The 21,092-nt window shown below is 40.1% G+C and overlaps 1 protein-coding gene across 1 annotated transcript in view; it reads left to right on the top strand.

Annotated features, from left to right (window-relative positions):
* Positions 1 to 21,092, top strand: part of TENT5A (terminal nucleotidyltransferase 5A) — a 226,297-nt gene that overhangs the window by 97,905 nt on the left and 107,300 nt on the right. The window contains exon 4 of the transcript XR_015132643.1: positions 8,793 to 8,872. The gene's annotated coding sequence lies outside the window, so the exon portion shown is untranslated. The remainder of the gene's footprint in view (positions 1 to 8,792; positions 8,873 to 21,092) is intronic.

Below are 21,092 nucleotides of genomic sequence, written 5' to 3'. Positions count from 1 at the left end.
GGCACCAATTTATCAGAGTAACTCCTGGATGTACAAGAAAAGCTTTATATTATTACTATATGGATGGAAGAAACACATTTCAGAAACATTAAGGATTAATTGATTATATGTAGATGCTTGTAATGCAGTATCCAATACGACAGAGATCTTGTTCAAAGAACTCACGCCTGTGTGGGGATATTGATCTCACCCCGACTAAATAGTCTGGGAAGGTGAGAAGCCTTAGCCATCCATTTCTTCAACTCGCTGGAATAAAATCTGGCATTGCAACCCTTAAAAAAAAATACCTATGATCATATTTTCTTTTTGGAGTTGGTTAGAAAAACATATAAATCAGACACCTGAAGTATGCACACAGAATTCTTGAGGCTGTAAAAACAGGGATTTTCCTTAGTTTGCATCTAATAAAATAGAAAAGTTACCCACTTGACAGAAAATGGGCTTCCTGGAGGCTCTCAGAAAGCCAAGCTCTGCCGTGCACAGTGCTGTACATTCAGAGAACAGCGCTGTGTTGACACGTTGCAATAAATGGGGCTCCGCTGTTGCCACTATCCACTAAAGGAAGCATTTCAAAGATCCATTTTCCAGGGCTAAGATTTTAATGGCTTTTCTTAGTTCTGGTGGTTCACTCTAGCGAAGAACAGATAGCTCTTGGCAGTACATCTGGAAGGATCATCCGTGGACATCTGAGTGCCATTGTGGGGCTTCCAAGGAAGAGTGCAAAGTGTTCTTTATTCAGTCTCAAAGCTGCCACATTGGTTGCAAGGTGGAGATTCTTAATCCTTTTTCATGATGAAGATCATCCTCTATCTTTGTGCTTTTTTTTGCTTTGTCCCAGTTCATACTCTTTAAGGAAGGCTCTCTTGGAACTCGAGAACTCTATGTTGATAATAATAGAGCATTTTTGCCTCAAGGTAGGTGTGAAGAGAGATAAAGATAAGGAGCACATCTAAGCCATTTTAGTTTTAACCTATTTCATGAAGTTTTCCACCCCTCCCACCCCTACACACACACTCAATTTTTTTTACAGGGATTTAGCTGTGCTTCCTCTCAGGCAATGGCACCCCACTCCAGTACTCTTGCCTGGAAAATCCCATGGATGGAGGAGCCTGGAAGGCTGCAGTCCATGCGGTCTCTGAGGGTCGGACGCGACTGAGCGACTTCACTTTCACTTTTCACTTTTCATGCATTGGAGAAGGAACTGGCAACCCACTCCAGTGTTCGTGCCTGGAGAATCCCAGGGATGGGGGAGCCCATAGATGGGCTGCCATCTATGGGGTCGCACAGAGTCGGACACGACTGAAGTGACTTAGCAGCAGCGGCAGCAGCTGTGCTTCTGATAGAGCACAACTTGCTAAGAAAATGGAAAGAACATCAGAGAAAGACAGGACAGATTTAGTCCTCAAACAAATAAGCAGAAAATGTGTGAAGCACTTTGACAACAATGTAACAAAAATTATGAATACATACATGTTTCTAGCATTTCATTCCCCCCTCACCTGCCATCTGGTTCTACTTAACCTCTGAGGGTATGTGCTGGGGGAGTGTTTTATGCTATCATGATGCATAATTGGGAAGAAATGGGAGGAAAGAATGAGACTGGAGTAGAAGAGCTAGGGTATCTTTAAGTACAAACACTGGGAAGCTCTTTGGTGTGAGGGAAGCAAATTGAAGGGAGAAGGACTTCGTGTAACATTATTGTGGTCTACAGAATCAAACAGAATCTCTGTTTGAGTTAGAGAGTTGCACGTGAAAACCTGGAATAACTTTGGAAGAGATATTTGTCTTCTGGACTGGATTTTCTCAACAACGGTGTCATGCCAAGAAGCTGCATCATGTGAATAACCACTTGCTAAGTCATCTATTTAAAGATAACTTTACTTAGTTTGGTATATTTTCTGTGTATTTCACCTCATAAAGTTTTACTTATGTTTTTGTGGCATGTCTTAGATGGACCCCTTAGAAACAAAGCCTGTCCAAGAGTTGAGTCCACTTGGTTTATGGGAGGAGTGATCTTCAGAAAAAAAACTCTCTAAGAGGGAGTGAAGGAGTAAGGGAGGACAAAGAGGCAAGTGAAGATGTGATTGCAGGTCAAGTCCAGCCTTGGTCTGAGGCCTGGGGGGGCAGTATTAGACTGTCTAGACTCCTAGACTGCACTAGGGAGTAGATCTTTGTACCATAACCATTCAGTAATGGGGGAGCTAAAAACAAAATTATCCAAGACACTTAGTAAAGATGATAATAATTTGTGCTCAGTTGTGTCTGACTCTTTGCAAACCCAGGGACTATAGCCCACCAGGCTCCTCTCTCCATGAATTTTCCAGGCAAGAATACTGGAGTGGGTTGCCGTTTCCTTCTCCAGGGGATCTTTCTGACCCAGGGATTGAACTCAAGTCTCCTGCATTGGCAGGCAGATTCTTTACCGCTAAAACCACCTGGTAAAGATGATAAGGCAGACTTTGTTCATGGAAGATTATCACAATGGTGTTTTGTAGTAGGGAAAAGAGATAGGACTCAATGTTGACTCCACCAAGGACAAGTGGAAAATTATAACCCAAGGAGCAGGGTCTGTGAGTGAAAACTTACTAGGGAATGAGGTTTTTTTTTGATAGATGTACTTAACACAATTCTTGCTGAAGGCAGGCCAGGGTGATAAGGTAATATCAAGGGTAGAGGATGAGAAATGTCATCAGATAGGGGTGGTCAGTTACCAAGGTTGGAGGATTATCGCCAAACAGACTAAGCTGGGTTCTTACTCCCACAGCCAGACTGGGAGGCCCAGAGTCCAGCTAGCAGAGCGGAGAAGCCTGAGGAAGCTTTACTCAAGGAGGAGAGCTTGTCAGGTGCTTCAGATCCCTTCTGGGTGAGGTGGCTTCCACCAGTTTCGGGCGGTTTTCTGAAGGAGGGCAATATCTCCGAGCTGTTAGCATTCACAGCAGCGAGGGGATGCGTAGAAGCACAGGTTGGTACAGGTGATCTGGTGCTATACAGCAGCAGGATTTGCATTTATAAGAGCTGGCACAGAGTCGGATCTGTGCAAGGCAGATGAAGTTGGCATCTATACTGGGCAACTTAAAGAAGTATTGTTTTTTCTTGTCAGTCGGACCACATGACATCTGGACTCCTTAACAGGGATCTTCAAGGGTTGTGCCAAGGTCTCCAGCCTCATTTAAGGACACTGTATTCCTCACATTCTGTCTTTATCATATACCACTCTTCTCTTATTCCCTAAACCCACCCTCCCTTCTCTCATCCATACCCTACTCTCTCCTTCCTCACTGGTACCTTCATTTGACTGTTTCCTACCATGCTTCTTGGGCTTCCCTTGTGGCTCAGCTGGTAAAGAATCCACCTGCAATGCGGAAGATCTGGGTTTGATCCCTGGGTTGGGAAGATCCCCTGGAGAAGGGAAAGGCTACCCACTCCAGTATTCTGGCCTGGAGAATTCCATGGACTATACAGGGCCTGGGGTCGCAAAGAGTCAGACACGACTGAGCTACTTTCACTTTCATCATGCTTCTTGCCATAACTTAGACATCACTCCCTCCCGGAGGCTTTTCTTAGCACCCAGACTTAGACCTCCCCTTCCAGCCACCTAAGTCACCTAGTAGTGCCTTTTATAGTACTTTCCAGAATACATTTTTTTAAATTGGAGGATAATTGCTTAACAATTTTGTATTGGTTTTCTGCTGTACAACAACAGAAATCTGTACAACAATACAAATTTGTACAACAACACAAATCATCCATAAGTGTATATATCCACATATATATGTATATATATATATATATATATATGTAGGTATGTATGTATACACTCCCCCCTCTTGAGCCTCCCTCTCACCCCCCGACCCATCTCATCCCTCTAGGTCATCACGGAACACTGGGCTGGGCTCCCTATGTTATATAACAGCTTCCCATTAGCTCTCTGTTTTACACACGATAGTGTATATATGTCAACGCTACTCTCTCAATCCATCCCACTCTAAAAGACCATGCCCTATGTCTGCATCTCTATTTCTGCCCTGTAAATAGGTTCAGCAGTACCATTTTTCTAGATTGCATACATATACATTAGCATACGGCATTTGTTTTTCTCTTTCTGACTTACTTCACTCTGCGTAGCAAGCTCTATGTTTAATCCACCTCATTAGAACTGACTCAAATTCATTCCTTTTTATGGCTGAGCAATATTCCATTGTATACATGTACCACACCTTCTTTATACATGAATCAGTTGATAGACATCTAGGTTGCTTCCATGTCCTGGCGATTGTAAATGCTGCTGCAATGAATGTTGGGGTACATGTGTCTTTTCGGATTATGGTTTTCTCAGGGTTTATGCTCTGTAATGGGATTGCTGAATCATATGGTAGTTTTATTCCTAGTTTTTAAAGGAATGTCCATACCATTCTTCATAGTGGCTGTATCAGTTTACATTCCCAGAATGCATTTTAATTTCTGGTTGACTTCCTTATCCATGCATCCTTGTAGACTATAAAGTCTATGAGGGCAGACCATAAAATTATGCTCATTATTATATTCTAGACTTGGCAAATAATAAGTACATGCATTATGAATGTATGTATGAATATATTGTACAGAATAAATATATCTAAACTTTTCAATTTTAGGAGAATGAAAGTGTTATCTTTCTGTTCATATGTACAATATTACAAAACATAGATTAACTCACACATCTAAAAGAATACCTTCTAAGTCAAATGTAAGTTTTGACAGCATTAAGAAAGAGCTAGAAAACGAATCCTGACGATTTGACCACAGATTTAGGGAAACAGTACATCTCCCACACAACAGTAAATCTATTTTTCTAATGTATATGGCTACTGTTATGCCTAATAACATGCACATTTGTATGAAAGCAAATCTGCCGTCAAGGTGGTGTTTGTGCCTTTTACAAAAGGAAATTAAAAGTCCACACTATTGGTAACAATAACCCGGTGTACGAGACAGCAAAAGAGACACTGATGTATAGAACAGTCTTATGGACTCTGTGGGAGAGGGAGAGGGTGGGAAGATTTGGGAGAATGGCATTGAAACATGTAAAATATCATGTAAGAAACGAGTTGCCAGTCCAGGTTCGATGCACGATACTGGATGCTTGGGACTAGTGCACTGGGACGACCCAGAGCGATGGTATGGGGAGGGAGGAGGGAGGAGGGTTCAGGATGGGGAACACATGTATACCTGTGGCGGATTCATTTCGGTATTTGGCAAAACTAATACAATTATGTAAAGTTTAAAAATAAAATAAAATTAGAAGAAAAAAAAACCATTAAAAAAAAAAAAAGTCCACACTATTGCTGGGGAGGGATATAACTGAGGTCCACACAGTCTTTACCTTCAAAGAGAAGCGATTCAAGATAAGGCTGGGAACTGCTTGGCTAGAGCAGAACGACTCCATCAGGATGGGTCTGGATATGAGTACTGGTGCTATGTGATGAGGAAGGGCATGAGCTTTAGAGTTGGAAAGGCTTTTGGTTTAGTGCCAGCTCTGATGCCAGGGTGACCTTACATGACACCATCACCATCCTCATTCTACAGGTTCATCATCTGTTAACAGCTGTTCTGGAAGGTCAGTGAGGTCATGCCTGTGATATGCTGAGCACCGTGCTTAATGCACAGTCAGAGCTCAACGGCCTTGGCTAGTTCACCAGAACACACTATGGTGGAGAAGCACGGGTGGGGTGTCATTGCTTAGCCTGATGAGTGTGAGATTCCTGGCCAACTGCATGAGTGAAGGTGTCCTTAGGTAGAATGGTAAGGGGAGAACAATGCAGCACAGAATCCAGCCATCGTTCCATTGTGCTTAGTTCAGGCCTGCACACAGAGTGTAAGAGTGTAATAACCAATGCCACCTCTGTTGTGCATTTTCTACGTGTCAGGCACTCGAGTTTACACCATCTCTTGTTTTTACATTATGTGAAAAACATATACTATCGTTTCAATTTTATAGACACAAGAAAGACTCGGAGACAGCATATTTGCCCAAGTTACTATAACTGTGAAATGACAGAGCCAGGATTGGACCCAGATTTATTTAGCCGATGGCAAATGTTAAGGTTAATTTTAGAAAAAAATATATTTGAGGGAAAAATGAAACCCAGGATCCCGGTAGTGCATTTTCTTTTCCTCCTGCCAGGTTAGCAAGCCATTAACCAGCTCTCCAAACAAGTGCTTGACCTCCGTGACATAAAGATGGAATAGAGGCTGATTAGAATGTAACTAAGAAGTAATTTTGTTATGGTTTCCCTTGACCCTGGTCTCCAAGGTGACTCAAAGCCATATCTCGTTCCAGCTTCTCTAAGTGAAGGGGAATGATATGCTTTGGGTTCCTTTTGATTTGTTCTCTTTTCCCTGTCATTTACCCTGCACCATCCACCCATTTACCAGGCATTCATTATCTTTAAACCATGCGCATGTGTGCTAAATCGCTTCAGTCTTGTCCGACTCTTTGTGATACTATGGACTGTAGCCTGCTAGGCTCCTTTTTCCATGGGGATTCTCCAAGAGTACTAGAGTGGGATGCTATGCCCTCCTCCAGGGGATCTTCCCGACCCAGGGATCGAACCCACGTCTCTTATGTCTCCTGCATTGGCAGGTGGATTCTTTACCACTAGCGCCATGTGGGAATCCCCCTTACAACCACAGAAATATGAAGCATTAGTCACTCAGTCATGTCCAACTCTTTTGCAACCCGTTGGACTGTAGCCTGCCAGGCTCCTCTGTCCATGGGATTGCCCAGGCAAGAATACTAGAGTAGGTTGCCATTTCCTTTCCCAGGGGATCTTCCTGACCCAGGGATTGAAGCCAGGTCTCCTACACTGCAGGCAGATTCTTTATTGTCTGAGCTACCACAGGTGTCTATAAATTGGAAGCACCAATTTAAAAATATTTTTTCTGACTCTTCATTTAATACATTTTACAAATGATAAAGATGTTCTCTGCACAAGTCACTGCTGTAATGACTTCTTATTTGGGATATCAAAGTAGTAATCTTTAATGCTTAATAATCTTATATTCATTCCGTTTTCCCCTTGATGTATATTGCTGTTTGACCACACTTTGTGATGTGGAATGTCAGAAAATGGGGTATTTGGCATTAATCATTTTCAGTAGGAATCTGTATTAGTCTTTAATTTTCTATCATAATATAAATTTTCTGATAAAACTCATGTTGTAAAGTGTTCTGACATAATTGTCTTATAATCAGGACAGCTCTTATTACTTTTTTTAGAGACCAACAGAGCATCAAAAAATCATTGTGTTAGAGGGGATGCTAATAACTATAAAATCTAGTTTCTGAAAGTGTGTTCCAGTGTTCAAGGTTCTCACTATCTCACCTTCTCTGTAAAACAATGACATAATGTTTGCATGCTTAAGTGAACTATGGAAATAGTGATTTAAGAGGAATTACAAATGTTTCTTGTAAGTATCTGCTTGGCTAATCCACCCTGCCTCTGTAACAGGGAACACAGGGTACAGGATTTCTCAAGTTCATCGTATTACCATCCCCTCATCCCACTCCACTCCCACCCATCTTTCATGGAGCATCTCCTGTGGCCCGTGTGCCTCAGAATACACTGATCTATTCAAATATTTGTCTGCAGATTAGGAAACTAAGCCCCAGGGAAGTTAATTATCACCCACTGTGAAACCGTGGGTGTCTCCACGTATTCTTTACTTTTGTTGTTGAAATCTATTCACCTGTCATTTAGGCCATAGCAGTCAGACTAGAGAGGGCTTACCCTGCAGGCGACAGAAACTTCGGTGAAATCAAGTAATACCCTGTAAGATCAAGGTAGAATTGTTTCTGAAAAAAGACATGCATTACAGAAACTAAATCAAAACAGGAGCTTTACATTTCTACTTTAAAATGAATGATGGTTTTTGGTAGTGGAATTTGACCCAGCTTCTTAGTTCAGAAAATTTTTTTTCCCTAATAAAAGTATTTTATAATCACTGAAAGAACCAGTGGGCTTTTGGTGTCCAGCATAAATCTGATTTTTGAGATAATTGAAATAGTTGAACACATTGAAATGTGCTAAGTGATCTAGTTGGGATTAGTTTACGAACAAATAGAAAGCAAGTCACATTTCCAGATTGTATTAATGTGACACTAATTCTTGTAAGTTTTCTTTTTATTTATGGAAGGAGAATCAAGTGATTTTTACTACCTAGTTTATTTTGAAATAGAATGGATACACTGTTAACAGCATGTAACCAGTTTTGGTAAAGTTCTTGTTTTGGTGTAGTATAATAAGGCAATATAGGAAAGAAGGGTAAGGTTAAATTGAGAAACTAATTAACAATTGTCTTTTTTCAGCATGTAATCAGATAGAAGGAATAGCTGGCAGTCTGGGGTACTCTTAGCACTGATCATAATGTCCTTAGAGGTGTATGAAACAGCAGTGAAGGAATTTCACTTTTGGCTTTGGTGATAATTATGAAAAGTCTGTAAGCTTATTATTGTTGTTTTTTAATCTCTGCAGGTCGTCCTTCCCCACTCCACCTCCATATTTTTTCCTTTCTTCTTAGCTTCCTTTAAGTATAACTTACTAAATTCTACTTGGGTAGATGCTAAGGAGTGGAAGAAAATGTTGTTATCATTCTTCTCTTTATTTAGCCATCTAATCAAATCATTGGTCATAATGATATTTTATATTTTTACTGAATTTTGTGATTATATAGTACTTATACAAGCATCTTTATTTAATTATTGCAAAAATGCATCAAGAAGCCAGAGTAAATGTTGCTAATTGTCTTTACAGATGACAAACATGTGGATTAGGGAGATCAAATGATTTGTCCAGTTCATAGCTAAAGAGCAACAGACTGGAGTCAAAGCCAGGTATGATTTTTATTAAAAAAATTTTTTTCTCCACTGCAAAATGAATTAATATATATTATAAGATGAATAAATAAATATATATATAAAGAAGAATATAAGAAAAAAATCACCTATTTATCCAACATTAAAAAATAATTATTATTATATTTCAGTATTTGTCTGTTCAGTTTTTAAAATATATGGGTTTTTAAAAGGTAATTTTGGTCAAATTGCATATATGCCTACATTTAAATGTTTTTCTGATACCTGGAGTAACAGGCAAGTTTCGCCTTGGAGTACAAAATGAAGCAGGGCAAGGGCTAAAAGAGTTTTGCAAACAGAATGTACTGGTCATAGCAAACACCCTCTTCCAACAACACAAGAGACAACTCTACACATGAACATCACCAGATGGTCAATACCGAAATCAGATTGATTATATACTTTGCAGCTGAAGATGGAGAAACTCTATACAGTCAGCAAAAACAAGACTGGGCTCAGATCAGATCATGAACTCCTTATTTCAAAATTCAGACATAAATTGAAGAATGTAGGGAAAACCACTAGACCATTTAGGTATGACCAAAATCAAATCCCTTATGATTATACAGTAGAAATGACAAATAGATTCAAGGGATTATATCTGATAGACAGAGTGCCTGAAGAACTATGAACAGAGGTTCATAACATTGTATAGGAGGTAGTGATCAAAACCATCTCCAAGAAAAAGAAAGGCAAAAAAAGCAAATGGTTGTCTGAGGAGGCCTTACAAATAACTGAGAAAAGAAGAGAAGCAAAAGACAAAAAAGTAAAGTAAAGATATAACCATCTGAATGCAGAGTTCCAAAGAATAGCAAGGAGAGATAAGAAAGCCTTCCTCAGTGATCAATGCAAAGAAATAGATGAAAACAATGGAATGAGAAAGACTAGAGATCTCTTCAAGAAAATAAGAGATACCAAGGGAACATTTTATGCAAAGATGGGCACATAAAGGACAGAAATGGTATGGACCTAACAGAAGCAGAAGATATTAAGAAGAAGTGGCAAGAATACACAAAAGAACTATACAAAAAAGATCTTCACAACCCAGATAATCACAGCAATGTGATCATTCACCTAGAGCCAGACATCTTGGAGTGCAAAATCAAATGGGCCTTAGGAAACATAACTACAACAAAGCTAGTGGAGGTGATGGAATTCCAGGTGAGCTATTTCAAGTCCTAACAAATGGTGGTGTTAAAATGCTGCATTCAATATGCCAGCAGAGAAGGCAATGGCACCCCACTCCAGTACTCTTGCCTGGAAAATCCCATGGATGGAGGAGCCTGGTAGGCTTCAGTCCATGGGGTCGCGTGAAGTAGGATACGACTGAGCGACTTCACTTTCACTTTTCACTTTCATGCACTGGAGGAGGAAATGGCAACCCACTCCAGTGTTCTTGTCTGGAGAATCCCAGGGACAGTGGAGCCTGGTGGGCTGCTGTCTATGGAGTCGCACAGTGTGGATACAACTGAAGTGACTTAGCAGCAGCAGCAGCAATATGCCAGCAAATTTGGAAAACTCAGCAGTGGCCATAACACTGGAAAAGGTCAGTTTTCATTCCAATCCCCCCCAAAAAAAAGCAATGCTAAAGAATGTTCAAACTACCGCACAATTGCGCTCATTTCACATGCTAGCAAAGTAATGCTTAAAATTCTCCAATCTTCAAAAGTACATGAACTCAGAACTTCCATATGTTCAAGCTGGATTTAGAAAAGGCAGAGAAACCAGAGATTGAATTGCCAGGATCCATTTGATCATTGAAAAAGCTAGAGAATTCCAGAAGAACATCTACTTCTGCTTCATGGACTATGCTAAAGTCTTTGACTGTGTGGATCACAACAAACTGTTGAAAATTCTGAAAGAGATGGGAATACCAGACCATCTCATCTGCCTCCTGAGAAACCTGTAAGGAGGTCAAGAAGCAACAGTTAGAACAGGACATAGAGCAATGGATTGGTTCAAAATTGGCAAAGGAGTACGTCAAGGCTGTATATTGTCACCCTGTTTATTTAACTTATATGCAGAGCCTGTTCAGTTCATTCGCTCAGTTGTGTCCACCTCTTTTGCAACCCTATGGACTGTGGCACTATATGCAAAGTACATCATGCAAAATGCTGTACTGGATGAAGCACAAGCTGGAATCAAGATTACCAGGAGAAAGATCAACAACCCCAACTATGTAGATAACACCACACTAAAGACAGAAAGTGAAGAGGACCTAAAGAGCCTCTTGATGAAGGTGAAAGAGGAGAGTGAAAAAGCTGACTTAAAACTCAGAATTCAAGAAATGAAAATCATGGTATCTGGTTCCATCACTTTATGTCAAATAGATGGGGAAATAATGGTAACAGTGACAGACTATTGTCTTGAGCTCCAAAATCACTGCAGATGGTGACTGCAGCCATGAAATTAAAAGATGCTTGCTCCTTGGAAGAAAAGCTATGACAAACCTAGACAGCATATTAAAAAGGACAGACATTGCCAACAAAGGTTCATATAGTCAAAGGTATGGTTTTTCCAGGAGTCATGTATGGATGTGAGAGCTGAACCATAAAGAAGACAGACAGCTGAAGAATGCTTTTGAACTGTGGTATTGGAGAAGACTCTTGAGAGTCCTTCGGACTGCTGGGAGATAAAACCAGTCTATTCTAAAGGAAATCAGTCCTGAATATTCATTGGAAGGACTGATGCTTAAGCTGAAGCTCCAATAATTTGTTCATCTGATGCGAAGAACTGACTAATTGGAAAAGAGTCTGATGCTGGGAAAGATTGAAGGTAGGAGGGGAAGGGGACGACAGAAGATGAGATGGTTGGGTGGCATCATTGACTCAAAGGACATGAGGTTGAGTAAGCTCTGAGAGATGTTGAAAGACAGGGAGGCCTGGCATTCTGCAGTTCATGGGGTCACAAGGAGTCGGACATGATTGAGCGACTGAACAGCAGCAAGTTTTTTTCTAGTCGACCTTTTTATATACATATTTTAAATGTTATAAAATATTTTTACTTGACCCTTTTCAAAATATAAAAATTAAACTTACTAATTTTAACAAGTTAATCTACCTAAGAATCAATCATCTTCCACTCCTGACATTCTAGGAGCCCAATTGGGCTTGATACCCTTACATATCAGCTAATGTAGAATAAAATATTTTTTCCTAATTTTATATATATAATATAAGTTTATAATCATATATATATATAAACTGTGTCTTACAATATATAAATGAGATCTTAACATATGTATCATATATGTAATATATGGGGTTGTTTCTCATGTAATATTTCTTCTTAGAGTTGCTGTCTCTGACCCCTTCTTTTATCATCTTTCCTCACTGTGAAAATATCCATATGGGATTCATGTGGAGTAGCAACATTTGTTAAAGACATGAATGTTTGAAAGTAGAGAAATGTAAAAACAAATTATGATACCTTCAACATGTCAAACAAGTTTTATAGCATTTTTTTTAGTTGGAAGGATAATTGCTTCATAATGTGTTGTTTTCTGCCGTGCAATAATGTGAATCAGTCATAATTATATATATATATATATAAATATGTATATACCTATTTCCCTGGTGGCTCAGATGGTAAAGCATCTGTCTACAATGTGAGAGACCTGGGTTCGATCCCTGGGTTGGGAAGATTCCCTGGAGAAGGAAATGGCAACCCACTCCAGTACTCTTGCCTTGAAAATCCCATGGACGGAGGAGCTTGGTGCAGGCTACTATCCATGGGGTCGCAAAGAGTCGGGCACGACTGAGCGACTTCACTTTCACTTTCTCTCTTGTACATCCCTCTCCTCTCCCATCCCACCACCAAAAGTCATCACAGGGCACCAGGCTGGTCTCCCTGTGTTATATAGCAGCTTCCCACCAGTTATGTATTTTATATATGATAATGTACACATGTCAATGATACTTTCTCAATTTGTCCTACCCTCTCCCGCCATGGTATCCACAAGTCACTTGCCATGTCTGTGTCTTGGGGAGGGAATGGAATTTTAAAGCTTTCAAAGGTGTTTATGATGAGTATGCTCTACTATTGGGCAATACTTAAAAGTATGTAAAACATTCAAAAAACACATTGGAAAAGAAATACACCAGAATATTGATGGCACTTTTCTCTAGGTGACATTTTAAAATCCAATGCAAAATTTTTATTATTTTAAATAACCCAAATGATTAATAATAAAGAGATGAGTTGTGGGGTAGAGATGGGATTCTTATCTGCCTTTTTGCCCTTGATCTTTTCCTTGACTCTCCTGATCAGTGAAGTTTCTTGTCTTTTGAACAACCCTTCCCTGGTCAATGGTGATAGTTCTGATGTGAATTATGAGCCAATTTACTCTTTCTCTTATAGAATCCTCAAAGTTTACTCTTTCCCTTTAGTGGGCTGTTTATCAACAGGTTAAGATGACTACATTTTGATAGATTGGTTTTCTAAACCCAGGTTTGATTAAATGGACTCATAGAATATAAAAAAAAAAGTAAAGAACAGACTTTTGGACTCTGTGGGAGAAGGTGAGGGTGGGATGATTTGACAGAATAGCATTGAAACATGTATATTATCACATGTGAAACAGATCACCAGTCCAGGTTTGATGCATGAGACAGGGTGTTCAGGGCTGGTGCACTGGGATGACCCTGAGGGATGGGATAGGGAGGGAGGTGGGAGGGGGGTCCAGGATAAGGGAAACATGTACACCATGGCTGATTTATGTCAGTGTATGGCAAAAACCACTACAATATTGTAAAGTAATTAGCCTCAAGTTAAAATAAAATTTTAAAAAATGAAAAATAAAAAGAAATATCACCCCCTCTAATAGAAGTACTCTTCTTTGAAAATGTTGATGTATTCAACTCAAATTCAAAAACAAAAGTTGTTTGCTTTCTTCATATTCTAGGTTACCATATAACAGACACACTGATAATATTGAACTAGATTCTTATTAGTGAGTCATTTGGTCAATTAGGAATACAGCTGTGGGGCATTGAATTAAGAAAAAACACATATAGAAAATCACTCAAATTTTTAGACTTTCCTTAAAACCTTTGTGGTTGGTGGTAAATTGCATGACACTTTAGGAGGGCTTTTAGGAGCTTGAGATATATGACTTAGCATAAGGGATCTTTTCCTCAAACCAGGACATATCTCTTAACAGTACAAAAATGAATGCTTGGTCCAGTTTATTTTTAAAATTTCTCCATTTCTCTATAATGCATAGAGTATATTGAAAGCATTTTGTATCTCTTTTTTTTTGTGTGAGATGTGCATCTTCTTGACCACAATTTGTCACCAAGGCAACCAAACCTTTGCTTAATGTCCTGTACTTCAGTAAAATAAAATGCATGCCATTTTAAATACAGTTTTTTGAAAAGTAGAAATGGTTTGATATTTTACTTGTAATGAAAATTAAACTGTTTATTACTCTATTTCCCACTAAATCACATCTTTCTAAGTATTGAGAGGGATCCTTCTCAGAAAGATGATTGTTTCAGGTCCAAGGAGCCATTCTTTTGCCTCTAGATCTTGACACATTAACAATTATTATCAGATTTTGGTTTTGGTCTCCATCCATCTATGTGATTTGAACTTCCTTAATCCTATTGGAAACACAAGTGAGTTTAAATAAAATATTCAATATGACTAGGAAAGTGAAGCTATCAGTAAAAAAAAATGAGCCTGTAGAGACAATCAGATGGACCATCCAGGCTGTGTACAGTTTTGATTCTTTCCCAGTGATTTCAGTGTCCCTCTGGATTATCAAAATTAATATTGATGTTTGCTTCAGATTTGAAGACCATGTTAGATATGTGTAATTTCTCAACATTCAGCTTCTCCATGGTTCCATTACCTGCTTTTTTTTTTTTGGTAAAGTATTTGATTTGTTGCCTCTTTTTTTCCATGGATGACATTTGTGATCTGGAATAACTTTTCTGACGTATTCAAAGCCCTCAGTATGAGTCTACTTTCATTTCAGACCAAGTTAGTTAGTTCTGTTTTCAACTACCAACAGTATAGTGTATTTTCTGGTTGGTTCATTCCTTCAAAAGAGTCTTTAGGTCTAGGAAAATGAGGAAGAAAGAAGTCGGGTCGGTCAGTCAGTCAGTTCAGTCACTGTCATGTCCAACTCTGCGACCCCGTGGACTGCAGCACGCCAGGCCTCCCTGTCCATCACCAACTCCCGGAGTTTACGCAGACTCATGTCCATTGAGTCGAAAGTTGGGGGCAGAGATCAACTATCTTCTGGGGCTCTAAAGCAGAGAATCAAACACACGGACTTCCTTATTAATTTCTCAAAAGGAAGTGAGCAACTCAGTCAGGAAGCAGGAGTGTAAGAACTTTGTAAGACTGTTATATGTTAGTTCCTGTTATCCCAAACTGAGTGACATTTAAGAGCTTAAAGACATAGAATGGATGAGCTGATCTCCAGAACCTGCGAGGCTGGGGGTGATTTGGGAAAGAATGGTGAAGGGGAGAAATCATCCAACTTATCAGCAGTTTAAGGGAGATGGAAACAATTTTCCAAAAACTGGATGAGTGAATGGCAGTATTGAAGGAGAGCTCTTTGGATTCCTGAAGTCTGTACTGTGAAAGAAAGGATGACAATGGAGATGAACCTGAGCTTGAGACGGGCCAGCACTAACAATGGCAATGCCTGAATGATCTTGGCATTCAACCTCCTTTAGTCAACTTTCCTCGGCTGATCTTGGCTTTCTCAAATGCTTCCCTTCCAGGATAAATGCGTCAAGATTTTCCTACTTGCTCCTTTGACGTCATGGGATGTTGGGATGGAGAGATGGAAGTCACAGTCCTTTATATATGAGGCAGGATGCGGAGGTCATAGGGGTGACCTCTGTGAGCTTTAGTGTTTTTTTAATATATGAGGAGTACATAATAGTATCTGTCTAGTAGGGTATGTCAGCAATCAAATTTGATAATTGCTGGTTCTACTTTGATGGTTGCTTATCTTTTTATTTACATTTCTTGTTTTCTTATTTGGTTTGTGATATTCTTAAATATCAAGATCATGTCTTAAACTTTTTTATATCTCAGATGCCTTGTATTAAGCACTCTGGACTCTGGGACTCAGTAAATGGCTTTTTATGAACGCAGTATGCTCTTGACTGAAAACAGTAAAAAGTTATGGAGCATCTACTATATGCTAGAACTTATCTATATTAACAAAGTAATTGCACTAAGATGCTGAGGACAATTGATTATCACCATTTATAGATGAGGAAACTGAGGCCCAGAGCTGAGGTAACTTGACCAAATGGTCCATGTGGTGGTGGGCTCCAAAAACCACTCACTATGCTCTACTGAGAATGACCTGACATCCCTCACTGATTTCATAAGTCAGGGAAAGAAGAGGAAATATCAGTGCCGGTAAACACGGGCAAGTGGCCACCACTGCTTCTGAGACTGAAGTGATTTTCTTATTGTTTCATGCCCAACAGCAGAGCATGTTCTTCTTTTTCTAGGAAAGCACTAGAAATCATCTGACAGTGCAGATTCAGGAGCAAGAAGGGTAGGTCTGTTGCTGCTGCTCTAGCAGTTAACTCTTACTTTTTTTTTTTATCTCTCTTCACTGAGCAGTTTCCCCAGAGAAACTTTCTTGCTCTGCACACCTCAACAGTAGGGACAAGAACAATGACAGCAGTATCACACTCAGATTAAAAATCTAGATTAATTGGTATGCTGCTGCTAAGTTGCTTCAGTTGTGTCCAACTCTGTGCAACCCCAGAGACGGCAGCCCACCAGGCTCCCCCATTCCTGGGATTCTCCAGGCAAGAACACTGGAGTGGGTTGCCATTTCCTTCTCAAGTGCATGAAAGTGAAAAGTGAAAGTGAAGTCGCTCAGTCGTGTCCGACTCTTAGCGACCCCATGGACTGCAGCCCACCAGGCTCTTCTGTCCATGGGATTTTCCAGGCAAGAGTACTGGAGTATGCTATCATTGTTCAACTCATGAATTTTCAGATGGATGGAGCTGTCATCATGTTCATAAACAGTCATCATGTTCATAAACATGTTATTTAAAGTGGTGTCTTTTTCCTCAGAAGAACTTTAGGCTAATGGGAGGAACGTGAACTGTAGGGAGGGACACATCTGCATTCAAGCCTAGTTGCACCATGGATTAGCTGCATGAATTTGGTCAAGTCCCTTATTTCACTGAGCCTCAGGGGATAATAAGCCATGACTTTCAGGGCTCTTATGAATATGATGTTTTGAATTTCAAATAGGTTATATCTACAGGGAGAAATACTCAGCTGCTCACAAGTGATCTTTGCTTGCCTTACCTATATGGCTGTTCGTGGTGACCCAGACTCACAGAATCATTGCACAATTACGTATTTCCTTTTGCCTTCACAAATCTGAGCATAAGTTTTTTTGGGGGTTCTTAGAAAATCCAAATGCAACAATAATTCCTTATTTGGGGCACTGAAAGACAGCACTTCAGCTGCTCTAAGAAATCTGTGCATGTCCTATTCTACAAATTATCACAATTTTCTTCTACGTTGCAGAATAGAAAAACATGGTTATGTTGATTCAATGGCTTAATAAGAAGTTGGGTTCTAATGAGCACTGTGAATTGAAGCATGCTCTGTAGTATCCAACATGCCAGTGTAAATGTTAGCAGATCAACGAAGTTATAGCAATGTTTTCTTTCCTGGTATTAATGAGTTCCATACAGGTAGTGTGCATGGTGTATACTTACAGGTGTTCAACCATTCTTGTTTCCTGGGATATAGGACTGTTGGTGCTAAAACTAGGATAATCCTTGACAAATGAACACAAGTCAGTCACCTTACATATAAGGCTGAGAGGGATCTGTGTTTATATCAGTTACACGAATTTATCTTCTGATATATTCATTAACATGTCAAACAGCCACTTTTGCTTCATTGCTCCTAAATGAAATGACTGTGAATTTTATTTTCAACTTAAATTTCTAGATTTTACATTGTTTTGAAGCTTGTATTAAGGTAGGTATGAGATGCTATTAGTCTTTTATCAAAATTAGCTGGAGGAAAATTGTAGGTTTCAGTGGTTTGTGACCTAACCAGAAGATAACTTTAAGATTTTATAATTGGTTTCCACCCCAGATCCTTCTGTATCCTGAAAATGGCCATCTTCATGTCTGGGCTCATCATATTACATATTATTGTATAATTTATAGCTAGAGTCCACTTTTTGCCAGGTTTTGAGCCATACATAGATTCTAGAAGAATTTTAGGAAAACTCATAAAACAAAAAAACAAGGGAAATACCCTCTAGAAAACTTCCACTACTTATCAAGAATAAGAGAAAACAGAAAATCTCAAAATAAGCAAAAGTAATTTTTGTTTTTTTCAGTGTAGAGTAGGTGATCCAATTCTCACGTGCATGCACCTGTGTGTGATAACGTGTCTGACTCTTTGTGACCCTATGGGCTAGTCCCCTAGGCTCCTCTGTAATAAAAATGCACAGAGACTCAAAGATTGAGAGTTTGAAATTGAAATGAGTTTATGTTCTTTTGGAGTGGGACTTTGATGCCTTTAATGCATCTCTCCTGCTCCCTATATGTGTAGTTCCAATTTAACCTTCATTAGGGTTAAATTTAACCTTCATTAGGGGCTCAGTGGTAAATTTAACCTTCCCTGGTAGCTCAGTGGTAAAGAATCTGCCTGCCAATACAGATTCAATTCTGTATTGAATTGAGGGAAAGCAGGTTCAGTTCCTCAGAGAAGGCAATAGCACCCCACTCCAGTACTCTTGCCTGGAAAATCCCATGGATGGAGGAGCCTGGTAGGCTGCAGTCCATGGGGTCCCTAAGAGTCGGACACGACTGGGTGACTTCACTTTCACTTTCCACTTTCATGCATTGGAGGAGGAAATGGCAACCCACTCCAGTATTCTTGCTTGGAGAATCCCAGGGATGGTGGGGCCTGGTGGGCTGCCGTCTATGGGGTCGCACAGAGTCGGACACAACTGAAGTGACTTAGCAGCAGTAGCAGGTTAAGTTCCTGGGTCAGGAAGATCCCTTAGAGAAGGAAAGGTCAACCAGCTCCAGTATTCTTGCCTGGGAAATCTCATGGACAGAGGAACCTGGCGGGCTATAGGGCATGGGGTCACGAGAGTTGGAAACAAGCTGATGACTAAACAACCACCACTACCTTCATTATAATACCGCTTCTCTCTTTTGCTTACCAAAACTGGTTCTCAGAAACAACACAAAATTAAGTTACACTGCTATGTAATAATGTAGAGTTTAAGTTATGATCTATCCTCCAGAAATGCCATTTTAACATGAGTGAGAGTCGTAGTTTAAGAAACAGACCACTAACGGTAGAATTCCAGATACTAGGGATTCCAGACAGTGGGAGGACATTGGAGACCCTTGCTGTTACCTCTGAAATCATAGCATGGAATAATCATTTTCCTGAGGATAAATCTAAGTGGTGTTGCCCGGTCATGAAGAAAGGTCCATGTCTGAGCCCAGGTGTAACTTGAATTACTTATCAATTACTTATTAACTTTTTTTTTTTTCCCAGCAGTAATCATCTCAGAGTACATAAAGTGTATTGCCACGTTTGAATGCCTAGTGACCGGATTAATTTGTACGTTCTTTTTATTTTCCCAAATTGACTAAAATCAGAACACTATGGCTGAAATAAGAATCCATCACTGATACAACAAGAGTTGATGGTACCTGGGGTTGTGCCACTGATTAGCTTTAATTTAACTGAAGTGAGTTTTTCTTCTTTTCCAATGGGTCTTTGATGCCTTTAATGTGCCTCTTCTGCTCCCTACTAATTTAGTTAAGTTTAACAACCCCTAACCTTCATTAGGCGACCCACTCCAGTACTCTTGCCTGGAAAATCCCATGGACAGAGGAGCCTGGTGGGCTGCAGTCCATGGGGTCGCTAAGAGTTGGACACGACTGAGCGACTTCATTTTCACTTTTCACTTTCATGCACTTGAGAAGGAAATGGCAACCCACTCCAGTGTTCTTGCCTGGAGAATCCCAGGGACGGGAGCCTCGTGGGCTGCCATCTATGGGGTCGCACAGAGTCGGACACGACTGAAGCGACTTAGCAGCAGCAGTAGCAGCAGCAGCAACCTTCATTATGGGCTTTCCCTGGTCACTCAGACAGTAAAGAATCTGCCTGCAATTCAGGAGACCTAGGTTCAGTCCTTGGATTGGGAAGATCTCCTGGAGAAGGGAGTGGCTACCCACTCCAGTATTCTTGCCTGCAGAATTCCAGGGACAGAGGAGCCTGGCTCACTGAGCTACAGTCTATGAGGTCACAGAGTTGAGTATAACTGAGTGACTAACACCTTCACTTTCTTTTTCAGCCTTCATTATAATACAGCTGCTCTACTGCTTGCCAAAATAGTTCTCAGAAACAACAACTCAATTGCATAAACCCCTTGCAGCCATGTGATAGCTCCTAATTCTTCCTTGTTGAGGACATCACAACTGTTATTTTGTTAGGCAATGTTGGCTCTTCAGCCCCCAAAGGGCATGGTTAGTGATCAGTCCAAGCCAGTCTTGGCAGTTCTATTCCGTTTTGCCCCTGATTGGTTTAAGGGTGGATATGACTCAGTTCTGGTTAATTGGATATAAAGAAAGCTTCCTGGGACACATTTTCTCCTATGTGAAAAAGAAGCAGAGCCTTAGAGAAGATTCTCGCCTTCCTTTCTCAAATGCTAATGGAGTGTGTGATGCTTCAGCTTCAGTAGACATCTTGACATCATGGTGATGTGCCCAATGACAAAAAATACAGTTCTCTGATGATGGTGGGACAGACAGCAACTCAGTTTGGTTCAGCAACTTCACAGCAGCAACTGTGAAGAATTGCATGTCTCCCTTGTGACTCAGCTGCTTAAGAATCCACCTGCAATGAAGGAGACCTAGGTTTGATCCTTGGGTTGGGAAGATCCCCCAGAGAAGGGAAAGGCAACCTACTGCAGTATTCTGGCCTGGAGAATTCCATGGACTGTATAGTCCATGGGGTTGCAAAGAGTTGGGCAGGACTGAGCTACTTTCACTTTCATTGCTTCCTTATTCTTTAAGGTAATTAAAGTCTTTATTGTCTAAAATTTAGCCAAATGTTCTATAACTTGCAGCCAAAAGCCTCCCCAGGTGCTGCCATCTCATAATAATGAAATATTTTAATATGAACTGTAGGTATTTTAAAATATTATGTAAAA

Source organism: Bos grunniens, chromosome 9, assembly GCF_055505025.1.
Source record: "Bos grunniens cultivar Pamir isolate PY7600 chromosome 9, Bosgru_T2T1.0, whole genome shotgun sequence".
Classification (NCBI taxonomy): domain Eukaryota; kingdom Metazoa; phylum Chordata; class Mammalia; order Artiodactyla; family Bovidae; genus Bos; species Bos grunniens.
The sequence above is the reverse complement of the archived record's forward strand: the minus strand, read 5'-3'. Positions and strand labels throughout refer to the sequence as shown.